This window comes from Talpa occidentalis, unplaced genomic scaffold (genome assembly GCF_014898055.3).
Source record: "Talpa occidentalis isolate TD23 unplaced genomic scaffold, MPIMG_talOcc4v2.1 talOcc4.4, whole genome shotgun sequence".
NCBI classification, from domain to species: Eukaryota; Metazoa; Chordata; class Mammalia; order Eulipotyphla; family Talpidae; genus Talpa; species Talpa occidentalis.
Genome location: NW_023604295.1, coordinates 40448221 through 40462853, shown reverse-complemented (window position 1 = coordinate 40462853; position 14633 = coordinate 40448221). Strand labels below are relative to the sequence as shown.

The following is a 14633-nucleotide window of genomic DNA, read 5'->3' as shown; positions in this document are numbered from 1 at the left end:
GGGACAGGGCCGCCCCCCACGCCGTCGCCAGGGCCCGACCGGCACACCCCCCTGCGTGCTGCCCGGCTCGGTCCTAAGCCCAACCCAGACCTACTCCGCCGCTGGCCTTTCCTGGGGCTGGCGGGGAAGGTTACCCCGCACAGGACCGAACCCAACGGGGAACGGCCGCACCCCAGGAAGTGAAAACCTTAGTAAGGACGGCCCCTCCCAGCTCCTTTGCACACTGGCTGTCTTTAGAGGTCCTCAGGGTTGGTAGGTTTTGTTCTCCATTTGTGTTTTGATCTGATGAAATTTAATGATTTGCTGCACGGGTCTTTAAAAGCAATTTAAGAAGAGTACCACTTCCCAGGGTTTCAATAATAGTATATAAGAGGCCAGTGGGACAGATCAGCCTGCCTTTCCCTGCCCTACCCCTCCTCCCCCAAGTTTCCAGGATGAGAAACTGGCTGAGAGAAGGGAGAAGGAAACGATGAGGACAAATTTGTGGCAGAGCTATGTTTAGGACTGATTGGAGAGGGCTAGGCAGATGAAAATGGAAGCACTAGCCTGGTGGAACTTGGGGCCTGAGACTGAATTACTTTATCTCCAGCTCCTGGCAAATAGAGCCTTAAAAACTGGGAGAGTCGGGCCTCCCTGGTGGCGCAGGGGTTAAAGTCTCAGCACTATCAAGCTATCACCAGCCACTGCAGTTCAATCCTGGGCCAGGGAGCTAGCCCACATGGCACAACAGACCTCTCCTGACCCCCACTTAGCAGTGTATCTCAGTAGATCCGCCTGTTCTACTCTCCACTCTGATGAATCCTCTCATCACCCCACCCTCCACTCCCAGCTCCCCCCAACTTCTGGCCTACACCCCAGATCTTGTATGCGTATACATAAATAAAAATAAATCTTTTTTAAAAAGATTTATTTATACATACAAGAGCTGGGGTACAGGCCAGAGATGGATGGGGGTGGTGGTGAGAGGATTCACCAGAGACAGAATGGGGAGCAGAACAGGCAGACTGACCAAAATACACTGCTGAAGGGAGCAGGGGGCAAGACAGGAGAGGTCTGCTGCCCCATTTGGGTTTCTCCCTGGCTGGCTGGGGATTGAACCCATGATGCAGAGGCTGCAGATTCCTTCACAGTGCGGTGCTTAACCCCTTGTTGGGGCCCAACCCCTTGTTGGACCACCAGGGAGGCCCAAAAATAAATCTTTATAAAAAAGCTGGGAGAATCATGAAGTGAGAATGTGCTTAGTTCTCTGTGCCGATTTCCCAGACAGACTCAAGCCAGAGTACTTGGTTGAGTGCTGTATTTCAGAATAGGCTCTGCACATTTTCCCAGTCAACACATCATTAACTGCCAGGCTACTCTTTGAGGGTTATGTGTTGCTGGAAAAGGGATTAATTTAAGGAAGAATGAATAGGTTCACCTAGGAAAACCATACACCCTGCCTGTGGGCTAAGAATTAAATGGACAAAAAGGTCTACTATGTGAAATGATGTTTGATGTGTTCACTTGTATCAGACTCCTTCTGGGGCTGACCTTACATCTCCCCAGCCCATCTTCTGACTCCAGCTTTGCTGTGGCAACCAAATACAGGTATAACCTTGAGTATCTTACCTCAGCTGCATCTGACATTTTCCTACCTCAGGGTTTCTCTGTCACTACAGACTGGAAATCCGCTCTGACATGCAGCCACCTGGAAATGCAAAGGCCCTAACACCGCATGGGGCAACCTTCCACCAAGGCAGGCAGGAGTTGGTGAAGAAGTATTTGGCTTTTTCATCTGGCAGGCAATTCCAAGACACATTCTACATAGCATTTGGAGACTAGAATCCTGTTTGCCCATGATAGTGCCCAACTTGTCAACTCAACAATATACTCGTGGGTCCTTTGTTCCTTTTGTCTCTTCCCCCATTCTCCATTCCTATGACTCATCCCCTGAGTAAACTACCTGTAACTCCCTCTACACTCAGGCTCCTTTTGGGGGGAACTCAGCCAAGCCAATAATTAGCCCCCAAAAGGCCTCTCAGCCCACATTTCAGGTCTTGTTCTTCCCAGACATTTCCCAAACCTGTAAACGAGGATTTGTTTGGTTTGCGCTTTTGCTCCTTTTATTTCCCCGTTACCCTGGCCTCTAAGACATCGCTAATAAGTTCCAAGAGACAGGCAGGAAGTATCAGACTCTGAGGAGACAGGACCAGGTAAAGACCTGGAACTAGGTAAGAGTCTAACAAAGGCATTTTCAGCCCAACTTAAACCTCTCCCTGCCCTCCAAGGTCCTGGTTGCTGACTTTGAAACTGGAGAAACTCCTAGCTCAGTAGTAAAATAGGGCCTTGGAGATAGTATGGAACCCAGGTCGCTTCCAACACAGCTTGCGCCAAGATTCTGTCACCTGCTTGCCCACCCCTTTCCCTCAGCCCCTTGTGAAAAATAAAACCAGTTTTTCTGCCTGGATACAATGTCTCAGGCCCGGGACCCAGTCTTCAGCACCTAACACATTTCATCTTTCAACACAAAAGGGATGCTGCTGCAAGTTACCAGACTCAGTTCGGGAGGGACACGACCCATAGTCCCTATCTTCAAGGGGGCAAATGAGACATGAGCTAAAGGAATTACTAGAAGTAAGTCTTCCAAATGAGGGACATGTGAGTGTAGTAGAGTTCCTATAGGGGTTCAGGACAGACTAGAGAAGACGAGCATCCTGAAAGACTCTCGGTTAGCATGAAGCACCCTTAAAAGATGCCCCTGCCCAGAAAGCCCACAGTGCTGGTTCCCTTCACTCTATTATCTCTCAATTGCCTCAAACCTCACACTCCTCTTGAATCACACTCCTCTTGAATCCCAGCACAAGCTAATCATTCCCTCATCTTTGCAGGTCCCGATCCTCCTCCTAGATGTAGCCCTAACCCATCTCCCAATATTCCTGGTCTTCTCTGCCCTCGGTGGTTAAGTATCAGATGTCTAATGGTGCAGGTTAAACCCTGCCCTCAGCCAACCACCTCCAAGCCTCCAGGAGCCCACACTGCAGTGCTTGTGCTGAGTTCAGCTGGGGGGATAGAGAATAATGACCCCGTTCTAAAGTCTTCTGTTTGTGTGGGCGCCACTGAATTTTCTGTTTTAAAAAATGTAGGGGTGGAGGTGTTAATATTAACATATCCTTAATCTGCAGAATTTTAGAAGTATCATGTAGCTTTTTCTATAACTGACAGTGAAAGAAAGACAAAGATCAATATATCATTTTAAAATCAAAGTTGTAGTGCTTAGAATCTAGTCTGCAGAAAAGAAGCTTGATCTTTGCATGACTGTCATAATGAATTCTGCCAGTGAATGAAACTGGGAGGTCCGACCTTGTCCCTGCCATGGATGAATAAGCGCAAGAAGTGCTTGGAGCTTAAGGGAAATAAGGGGACATATCAGACCCCAAATTCCCTTTACCTTTCTACCTCTTGACTCTAACATTTAATTTAAATAACTGTTGAAGCCACAGAATTTGTGGTGGGGATTGGACCAGAAATTTAGATACTGTTCTTTTGAGTTCTTTGAAGAGGGAAGCATATGTGGAGATAAAAAACAAGTGTCCCTGTTACAGGGCCACCCCAATGGGAAATGGGATGGCCTGCGTGTGAGTCCTCACCCTAGTGCTTAAAAAAAAACTCGGAATAAGACCTAAGGGCAGGAACATGTAGAAAGGTTAATAAAAGGTTTATTTACAAGGGAAATGAAAAGAGGGGAAGCAGAAGGAGGGAGAAAGAGATATATTAATTAGTCAATATGTCCTACTGGTATTGCTACCTGAGCTGGGCCCCCAAGTACATGCTGAAAGCAGGCAAAATCAAGCCCCTCTCCAGGACCATGTTTTTGTTTTACACCAAGCATGTCTGCTTAACTCTACTCTTAGTTCCCAGCAATCCCCCCCCTTCCGGAAGTCAAGAGTCGTAGCTGATTTATGGCATGATGGGAGTTGTAATCCTCAGCACCTCGGATCTCTGGCATGGGGGTGGAGGAAGAGTCCATAAAACTTCAGTGGGTAGAGTTCATTCAGGACCTACTGTTTCCCCAGTATCCCCACTTCTGTCCATCCCACTCCCACCTTCAGCAAGATATAAACTACATCCAGTGCACATGGATTGAGCCCTTATTATATTCCAGGCATAATGCGTTGTTTTTCAAATGCAATGATAACTCAATGCTTGGTCCCTGTCTTCCATGACACAATTTAGCAATTAATGATTAATCACTGTATGCCAGACGCTATAAAAAATGTCTTATATATTTTATATAATCCCTGAAACAACCCTAAAAGGAACATCCACTTTGCAGTTGAGGAAGTGGAGACTAAGAGAGGTCAAATAACTCATGAACAGCAATACAACTAGGAAATGGTAGAAACAGAAAAAAGTCTGGCCCCCTGGAAAGACTATTTTCAAAGGTTCTTGCTTTGAAAAAGAAAAGAAAAAGAATCTCAGTTATAAGTCTATTTGTAGTATATAATTTAAAATAACCATTTCGATAACTAGCTGGACATTATTAGTGTGGGTAACCTAGTAGAAATTGGAGTTGCTTAGGTTCTTTTTTTTTTTTAAGAATTTTTTTTTTATATAGAGGCATGTTTTTATTTATTTGTTTGTTTGTTTGTTTTTTGTTTTTGTTTATACACGCACTGGGTACAGTCAGAAGTGCGGGAGGGTGAGAGAATTCACCAGAGCCAGAGCGGGGAGCAGAGCAGGCAGGAGGACCGAAGTACACTGCTGAGGGGAGCAGCGGGCGGCAGGAGAGGTCTGCGCACCATGTGGGACCCTCCTCCGGTGGCCGGGGATCGAACCAGCGGCAGAGGCCGCGGGCAGCTTCGCAACCCAGCGCTCAACCGCTGCGCCACCGGGGAGGCCCTGCTTAGATTCTTAGAAATTTCTTTTAATGCATATAATACAGAGCCAAGATGCAGTGCCCTCAATTAGGAAAAGTGATTCTAGGCTCTAATTGACCACTTAAACTGAAAGACAAAATATGAGACAAGATTCTCAACCCTTATATCTGATTTAACTTCCTGAATTTCTGTTTTTCAAAGAATATTTTACATATTAAACTTTTTTTTGAAAAAGGACACAAACCCATATGCTTATATCAATATCTTTCCAATTTTTTCCAATGAATGTGTATTATTTCTATCTTCTCCTTTTGCTACCAGGGACAGAGGTTACTATTTCTGTAGGAAAATGAATATTGCAAAGTTGCTGCTTCTTTGTATTGGGTTGCCAGCACTTCTTTTTCCAAAGGACTAATTACTCCTCCCCAATTTCTTCCCCTCACACAAGGCTCTTCCCGACATTTGAGGCTGATAGTTCTCAGCCTTCTCTCACCTTAGCGGTCTGAGTGGAAGCAGCAGCCTTTCCAGGCACTGTCAGCAGGCAGGATTCTCTTCAAGGAAGTCACAAGTCAGCTACACCTGAAATCCTCTTCATTCTCAGTAAAGCATGGTGTACTGCCCTGGAATCCTCTTACAGGCTCTGTATGTATTATTTCAAGGCTTGCCTTTAGCTGGGAAGGGAAATCCTAACACATGTGATAAGCAACGTCAACAACCCTAACATACAATATTCAGCGTTCTGGATATTTGTCATTAAGTAGACAAAGTTCAGCTTTGTAACTGTTTGTTTTAAGCTTAAAATGTCTGTGAGTTTGGCTCTCTGACAAGCAGATGCCATTGGTTAGAGAAACATAAGAAAAACGGATGCCAAAGGTCAGCTCCAGCTCCCTCCATCTTGAGCTTGCTCTCTGCCAGGTATGTGTGGTCATGAAGGAGCAGAGAAACCGGCCAGAGTGGAATGGGACTATCTGGAGCATAACCTTAGCATGACCTAGAATTAGGACCAGAGAACGATTTCAAGCTAGTTCAGTGACTTAGGACTGGGTCAGCTGCAAGAAGATGGGGCCCAAACACTCCTTAAATACCACATGGAGAGAAGAAATAGTAGCTCTGGAAAATAGGAGATTCCTTTGGCATCTCATAGATGGAAAATCATGACCTGTTCTGGAATACTGATGACGGTGGTCAAGAGGTAAAAACTTCTAGTTACAAGTTAGCAAGTTGGGACATGTTGTGCTCAGCTTAATGAAGACAGATACACAGCTGTGTGGTATAAGTGAAAGCTTCTAGGAGTAGATCCTGATGACAGTTACCCTGTATGGTATAAGTAAATCCTGAAAGTTCTCATCACAAGGAAAAACACATTTTTTTTCTTTTTTGTATCTACATGAGATGATGGATGTTAGCTAAAGTGATTGTGCTAACCATTTTACAACACATGTAAGTCAAATGCTGTACACCTTAATCTTACACAGTATATACATATACATATACATATACATATACATATATATACATATATATATATATATATATATATACACATTCACACTTAGAAAGAACCAGATTGGTGAAAATTAAAAGACTGCAGAGGAAATGACAAAGCAGCACCCTTATGCTCTGTTGGCAAAAGTGAAAATGGCCATCCTTTAAAAGAATGATTTGGCAGGATACAGATGCCCTTTGACTCAGCAATTTCATCTTAGGACTCGAGCCTACAAAAACACTAATGTGTTTTGACAAAGATTTGTGTACATGTCACTTAAAACATTATTTCTAATAGAAAAAACCTGAAAATAACTAAATAATGGAATGTTTACATTGATTACTGTGCACTTCTACCATAAACATTGTTCACTTCATGCAGAACCCTCTGATCCTGGCCCCAGGAAGGCACTAGATGCAGGGAAACAGGCAGGTTCATGTATTGGCTGTTTTCAAATAAATTTTGAGAAAAGGACAATTCGGCAATATTTTCTAAAAGCCAACCTGGCAGTTCCACTTCTAGTATGTATAACCTAGGTTTACTTGTAGAAGTGTCCAGTAGTGTATTAATTATATTCACTATAACACTATAAGCCTAAAAGCTGAAAATAATAAAAATACTTCCCAAACTTGGTGAATGGGTAACTAAATTACAGTTCACTCATGCAGTGAAATATATTTCCCAGCCATTAAATAGGATAGCCAGTGTGAAAGATCTTCCATACATGTTTTTCAGGTAGTAAAGTAATTCTAAGATCTGATATGTATACAATGTGTGTATGTATGTGTCTGTGTTACTGTTACTTTTGCTGAGAAATTGCTACAAGTAATTATAAGAAACTAAAGTTACTACCTCTGGTTAGTAAAAGCAGGTATTGATGGGTGACAATTTTCACTTTATATCTATGTTTACTTGAATTTGTTGTCAGAGTATTTCGTACTTTCATAATTAAAACAGTAACAAAAAAGGCACTGAGTAAAATTTCTCAGATGCAGTTAACCTAGTATCAGTCAAGGTCAGCCTCTGAGAACCTGGCACATGCAGGCAGTGAACTAAGCACCAGGATGAACAGCCACAAATCTGAGAATCTTCATTCCAGTTCAGTGGGATTTTTTCAGCCATCTGTTGCCAGGTTTTGTCCTTCGTTTCCAAGTTGGCAGGAATCCTACGAAACCCAGGAGAAATGTTACACATTGAAGTGTGTTTTCTTCATGACCTTTCCTAGCAAGCTGCCAGCCTGGGCTGTAGGAGGGGTCAGAACTGCTGGTTGACACACAGCCCAGAGGGGTGGGACCCTGACCTGGTCTAGTCTCTCCAATATGGGCAGTGGATCAGAGGCTTTTTCCATTTGTAAGAAAACAATTCAAAGTCAACCCTTCTCAGCAGTGAGTAAATATCAACATCCCCAGTTCGGATAGAGGCCCAAAGAGGTGACCTCTACCCAGGTAGGAAGGCCTCCACAGTTAGACCTTGACAATTGCTCTGAGCTCCAGGACTTCAGAGACCAGAGGGATCTATGTCTGTGCACTGCAGGCGTGGAGGCGACACTGTGCAAGAGTTTGTGAAATTGACAGCAGGGTCAGGATCCCCTCCCCTCCCTCCTGTGCCACATCACATCTCCTCTGCAGAGTTGACCTTTCCTGGCCTTCATTCCTTTGGTTTGGAAGTCAGCTTTGAAGATGATCCATCCTCTTGTAGAATCTGTACACCATCTCCAGGAAAACTCATCAAACAAAGAACTCCTGATGAATTGCTCCTTTTAACACTGAAAGCTTGTTCTAGAAAATTTAGAAAATAAAGATGAGCAGTCAAGCAAGAAAAAAATTCTATTACCCCCCCCCTTCCTCCTCTAATAGAACTCCCCATGAACACACTGCACCGGTGGCTCTTCTGGCCTCACTTGACATATCTAGTCGAGTGTGCTCACTCTCTTTGCCTTTTTAGTCCTTCGCTTCCCACCTACCAGGGCAATTTGGGCTGGGCATTTCTGCCTTGGCACTCAGCGGTGGTTGCCACTTACCCTAGGCTTCTCTAAGCCACTCCTCAGTTTGCCTTATCCCCTGGGGCCATTGCCTGGGTGCTAACTTCATTTTTTTAAGTATTTTATTCTTCCTTAGGACTGGTCATTTCTGATCTAATCTATCTTTGAATTTTCCATAACTCCAATGTCTGAAGAGAGTTTCACAGTCTCAGAACTCTGTAATGACTATTTACACTGTAGTCATCAGCACTATTTCCATCCCTTTGACGATGAAGCCAAAGTCAAAAGAACTGAAGTGAAATGGCCTGTCATCAAGTAACTGGGCTGAATCTGAACCAACTTCCAGTGTTTCTCCCACAGACACACCTTCATATCCATAGTCATTGGTAAGCAGTGTGGTAGGAGACAAGTTATGTTAACTTCAAGCTCTGATTTTCTGATTTTTTATATTTATAGAGCACTTTTCAAAATAATCTTTTTAAAACAATCTCTTTTTCCATGGGATTATCACTTTTATATCTTGACCCAGGCAGCCGGGTTGGATGGATAGATGGATGGATGGATGGATGGATGGATGGATGGATGGATGGATGGATGGGATGTCAGCTTGATGAGGTGTGGGGATCAGTGAGCAGGGTACTTGGATTACCTGGGAAAAGTTCTGGCAGAGTTCCCCTTTCAGCGACATGCAGTGAATTTACCTAGGAGAGGAAGATGTTTACACAGACACAGGCAGACGAAAGTTACATTTTAAAAGGACTGGGTTATTGGGCCTCCCCGGTGACGCAGAGTTTGAGTGCTGGGTTGCGAAGCTGCCCGCAGCCTCTGTAGCGCCAGTTCGATCCCCAGCTGCTCCCCGGCCACCAGAGGAGGGTCCCACATGGCGCGCAGACCTCTCCTGCCGCCCGCTGCTCCCCTCAGCAGTGTACTTCGGTCCTTCTGCCTGCTCTGCTCCCTGCTCTGGCTCTGGTGAATTCTCTCACCCTCCCGCACTTCTGACTGTACCCAGTGCTTGTATAAATAAATAAATCTTTAAAAAATAATAAAAATAAAAGGACTGGGTTATTAAAAGGAGAATGGAAAAGAGAGGCACATGCTTAGTCACAGGCAGACAGGAGAGCTGCGTTTTGCCAGTGCAGAAATAGTATTGATATACTGTTCTTTTGGGGAGGGGTTCGTTCCTTTGTGGAATTGTTATCTAGGGTTAAATCAATCACTTCTAGAGTGTGACTAGGTTGATGTGTTACAACAGGTGACTCTTTGCAATGGCCCTCAGTCTCTATATCTCCACATCTGCTCTGCACCTCTATAGCATTCTGATACTTGCTACAGCAGTTGATACCTAAAGATTTTTCATTTCTTCCTTTTTTTTTTTAAAGATTTATTTATTTATACATACAAGCACTGGGTACAGTCAGAAGCGCAGAAGCGCGGGAGGGTGAGAGAATTCACCAGAGCCAGAGCAGGGAGCAGAACAGGCAGACCAATGAAGTACACTGCTGAGGGGAGCAGCGGGCGGCAGGAGAGGTCTGCGTGCCATGTGGGACCCTCCTCTGGTGGCCGGGGAGCAGCCGGGGATCGAACCGGTGCTGAACCGGCGCTGCAGAGGCTGCAGGCAGCTTCACAACCCAGTGCTCAACCGCTGCGCCACCGGGCAGGCCCTAAAGATTTTTCATTTCTATAGCTGGTTTAACAAAGATGTTCGTCATTTCTACCCCTACCTCCAGTTTCTGGTCTTGTGCTGCCTCCGTTCAAAATTTTCTACTCTCAGCCTCCATCACATGGATCAGGAAGGAATGGAGGAGTGAATGAATGAATAGATAAACAACAAAAAGCATACTTGGGCCGCCTTTCACAGCACTTGCTCTATGAATTAAGTGTCCTTTCTTGAGCCACTCAGTTCCTCTTCAGGAAGTGTTGGGGTTTATAGGGTTAAAACTCAGTCTCTTCCTTGCCTTTCAGACTGTAGTGGGAAGTTTTGAACAGATAAGAGCAACTGAAGGGTTACCCTGGGAACTGCTGGAGACTTTTGGCAAAGAGGGAAACTGGGCCATAAAGGCCAACCTGTAACCATGAAAGGTTGATGTAAATTCTAAACATGCAGGGACTAATCTCAGTCTGACATGGTAGTAGATAGCAGCCAGCACAGACCTATTCCTAAACCTTAGAAAGCCCACAAGTTTGGAGTATAAAAAGTGCTTTAAACTTACCTCCGCACAGACATTCTTGTCTTTCCCCTGTTTTTCTAGCAGAATAATCAATAAATCTGCCTTTTCTACTTTTCATACTGTCTCTGGTGAATTCTTACACACACATACACACACACACACACACATACACACATACACACATACACACACCCTACCCCCAGTGCCCACGACCCTGGCTTCCCTTCACTGTGTTTCATCTCCCTGTCATGGCGGCAGGGAGGGGCTCTCAGGGGCAGAGGTGTGGGCATCTTTCACCCAGAGCCCAGAAGTGAGTGAGAGGACATGGGAGAGAGGAAAGCTGCTTCAGGCTTCTCAGGAAGGCAGACTTCGTGGGGTAAGGCAGAACTCCTTGGCGATTGCCTTCTGGTGTCTTCACCAGGCAGGCCTCCACATTTGCTTTCCTCCCAGCCCAGGGAGGGCATCCATCTTTCTCATCTTTCTTGCAGTGGCTATCCTCCCCTTCTGCATTCAGGAATGAAAGAGAGTCACAGCCTTCTTCTCCTGCATGCATCACCCACCTTTTTTCCATCCCTGGAAGGTCAAAGAATCGAAGTGCCAAAGTGGGGTCTTTGGGGGATGACAGTTTCTGGTTATCTTCTTGTATGTATGAAGTGTGCATATATAGTATATTTTGTCTACGTTAAATGCATGCAGTGCATATGTGTAAATTTGTAAGTGTAGCTTGTCTGCAAATGAAGTGCATGAGTACGTGGTCTCTGTATGTTGGATGCATGTAGCACATGTGCATATAGCAGGTCACATGCATGCAATGTGGATGCATTGAACATATTGGACATACATGTAATGTGTGTTGTATGCAGTGTAGCATGTTTTATTGTGTTACAGCTATGCACATTGCTCATTAAGCACTGCACACTGAACTCAGTGCACATTTCACACAACCACCTGTATGACTCCTGGTTGGCCTCTCAGTGGTTGGCCACCTTTCTCACCCCAGCAGGTGGGGGGCTGCCTCTGTGCCTGTGGGAGGGCACTATCGCCCACCCACACGCATACCACTTGATCCCAGGTCCTGGGTCCCTGTTAAATTCATTATTCTAAGACAGTTGCCTCAAGTCAGCTCTTGTTAGCCAGTTTTACATCCCAGTCCCCAGAACAAGCACCAGTTGCCAAAGCAACCAGCTGTATTTGCTTAAGAAGCTATGGCCTGTTCAGTACTGCACTCACTACCTTGTATTTGCTTTGCCTCCCTTCCCTTTTTCTGTTATTCTTACTTTCCTGGAATTCAATCCTTTTTCCAAGAAAAGATTTAGCATGCAAGCTTTGCCTTTGGCTTTGTTTTCTAGGGAAACTGGACTAATGCTGGGATCTTAATGATTTAACCTGTTCTGAAGAGAGAAGCTTTCTTCCTGGCCCCAGGACTGGGGAGGACTGAGAGTAAGTCCAAATAGCCTAGAGCGGAAAACAGAAGGCCCACATTTTATGGAAAGCTATAAAGGTCACAAGAGGGTGAAATGAAAGGCTTACTGGATAGACATTTAACAGGTTTGAAATACAGTCTCTCCCTGAAATGACAGCAGTTTTCCACACTGAAAACAGTTAGGTATGGTGCTTAGCTGAGGTGTCTTCAGGAGAGGGGAGGGCAAGAGTGTGGACCATATACTTATATGGCTCACAACAGGAAGCATATTTCTGCTCTTCTCATGATCACTGATGCTTCAGATCCTGCCAAGAGTTTGGCAAATTACCGTGCATAGAGGTGAGGGACAGGGTAACATTGAAAGAAAGAAGGAAGGGTTGTACATTAGGCAAAAATTGGTGACCACTCATCCAGTTCCTGTAAAACTCCAAAATCGAAAATATTCTTTTCCATGTAAGTTTAGCACAAGACCCTTTGTAGTCAGAAGAGGAGGAGCTTCGTAGAGGAGACAAGAGCTCACCATGCCTGGCAGGAAAGGAAAAGGTAGATTTGTGGTTATAAGTTGACAGTCTTTAAAAGGGCTTTTGGAAGGGTGCTGGGAGACACATTGAAGGGAGTCACCATATTTTGCTAGCGAGGGGAGATTCATTTGTTCATCATGTTCAACCAGACTGACCAGAAAGTTCAAAGTCAAGTGATAGGCCCTTCTATGTATCACATTATTGAATAAAACCAATGAAATCTTCTGGGACTCCAAATAAGTATTTGATAAAAATACAAGACCCTAAGGGAAATAATAGATCCTGAGCAAAACAAGTTCAGATTCGGTTTTCACTTAGCACAAGATTCTATATCATGGTCCTCAAATGAAGGAAATATCAACCAAGAAGGGTTCATGCCTGGTGCATGGTTCTGCAAGAAAGGAAAATAACAGTTTCTGGAAGACATAGGTACTAGAAAGATGGTTCTCAACCCTGGCTGCCCGTTGGAGTCAACCAGGAAGCTTTAAAAAAATTGCTGATACCTCGGTTCCACTGAGGGAAATCCTGACGTGATGGGTCCTGGGCATGGCCGGGTGGTGGGACAGTGTGAGGCTGCCCAAGTGATTCTAAAGAGCAGCTCTGGGTGGGAACTGGTGTTCTAGATGAAGGATACTTCTATTCCTTTTTTTTTTTTTTTTTTTTTGTGGGACCCTTCCCGGCGGCCAGGGAATGAACCTGCGCTGCAAAGGCTGCCGGCAGCCTTGCAGCCCAGCGCTCAACCGCTGCACCACCAGGGGAGGCCCAGGATACTTCTATTCTTGAGCCCTTCTTTACTTATCTCCGTCTGTTACATTTCTCTCAGGCCTTAAGTCATTTTCCCTTGGCTGCAGGCCTTGGCAGCTAGTGCCTGAGCTCAGATGAATTGTGCTGATAGTTCAAGACTGGGTGTGGAAGACCCTCTAGCTCCCCCGCTAGGAGCACAGGACACACTCCCAGCTACAGCTTTCCTCTGCAATGCCAAGTAGAATGAATTCCCACTCTCCCTGCAACACATTGCTTACAAAATAACACCTGGGGAAGAATGCCTGAGTAGTCCAGAAAGCTCTATTGGAAGTAAAGACCTGCAAGAGGACAATTTGAGGTTCACCCAATCATTTCCTTTTTGGTTTATGTGGAGTCAAGAAAGAAGCCCTCAGCAAGGAGGATTGGGGGAAGATTCCTTGTGATAAATCTGTGCCCACAGCCCAGTCTGCTGCAGTGGTGGGGGAACAGGCAGAACCATCAGCCACATCATTCTTTGAAAAGTGAGTCACTATTGTTTCAAGCCCAAGTCAGTGGTTTCTGCCCAGACCCATTTAGAAATGTGAAAGGCTCTTTCTAGAAGGGAATTGTAGTTTCTATAGAATTCTACATTCAGGACTGCTATGGCTATTACTTCTTTGGAGAACTGATTACCTTTAATAAAAAAAAAAAAAGCAGGGGGCCTCCCGGGTGGCGCAGCAGTTGAGCTCTGGGTTGCGAAGCTGCCCGCAGCCTCTGCAGCGCCTGTTCGATCCCCGGCTGCTCCCCGGCCACCAGAGGAGGGTCCCACATGGCCGCAGACCTCTCCTGCCGCCCGCTGCTCCCCTCAGCACTGTACTTCAGTCCTTCGGCCTGCTCTGCTCCCCGCTCTGGCTCTGGTGAATTCTCTCACCCTCCGGTGCTTCTGACTGTACCCAGTGATTGTATAAATAAATAAATAAATCTTAAAAAAAAAAAAAGCAGGTTTTTTTTTTTTTAATCTAACTAGACATCAGCAGCTCACAAAATAAGTGTTTCTTTTTTTTTTTTTTTCCTTGAAAACGAAACTAAATTGGGCCGTCAGATTGTAGCACTCTTGGATCTGGCACATCTGATGCAGGTAGAGATCATTTTTAGTATCCAGAGGTGGTGCTGGCTAGGCAAACCATCAAACAAAGGCTATGCTATTTCTTCATTTTTGAGCAAGTCCAAGTGCTACAGCCACACCTGAAAAAGCAGTGGTGATTAGAAGTTAGAGGACAGCCCGCCTGGGGCCTGGAGGAGAGCAGCAAGCCGGAGAATTACCATGAATCTGCTTCTTTTGTCTCTTGAAAGTCAGACAGACAAGGCCCTAAGAATAGCCTGGAGCACCCATCCCAAACCTTAACATGAAACAAAATCAACCCCCAGGTTCTAACTCAGTGGGTCTAGGGTGAGACCGGCGAATTTACCCACCT

General features: G+C 45.1%; 1 long non-coding RNA gene across 1 annotated transcript; it reads left to right on the top strand.

The window, feature by feature from the left end:
• The first annotated feature begins 5311 nt into the window (after positions 1–5311).
• LOC129146736 (uncharacterized) lies at positions 5312–13695 on the top strand. Its single transcript, XR_008553843.1, has 3 exons — positions 5312–5498; positions 11841–11931; positions 13579–13695. It is a non-coding gene; the product is annotated as an uncharacterized LOC129146736 (long non-coding RNA).
• The last annotated feature ends 938 nt before the right edge of the window (positions 13696–14633 follow it).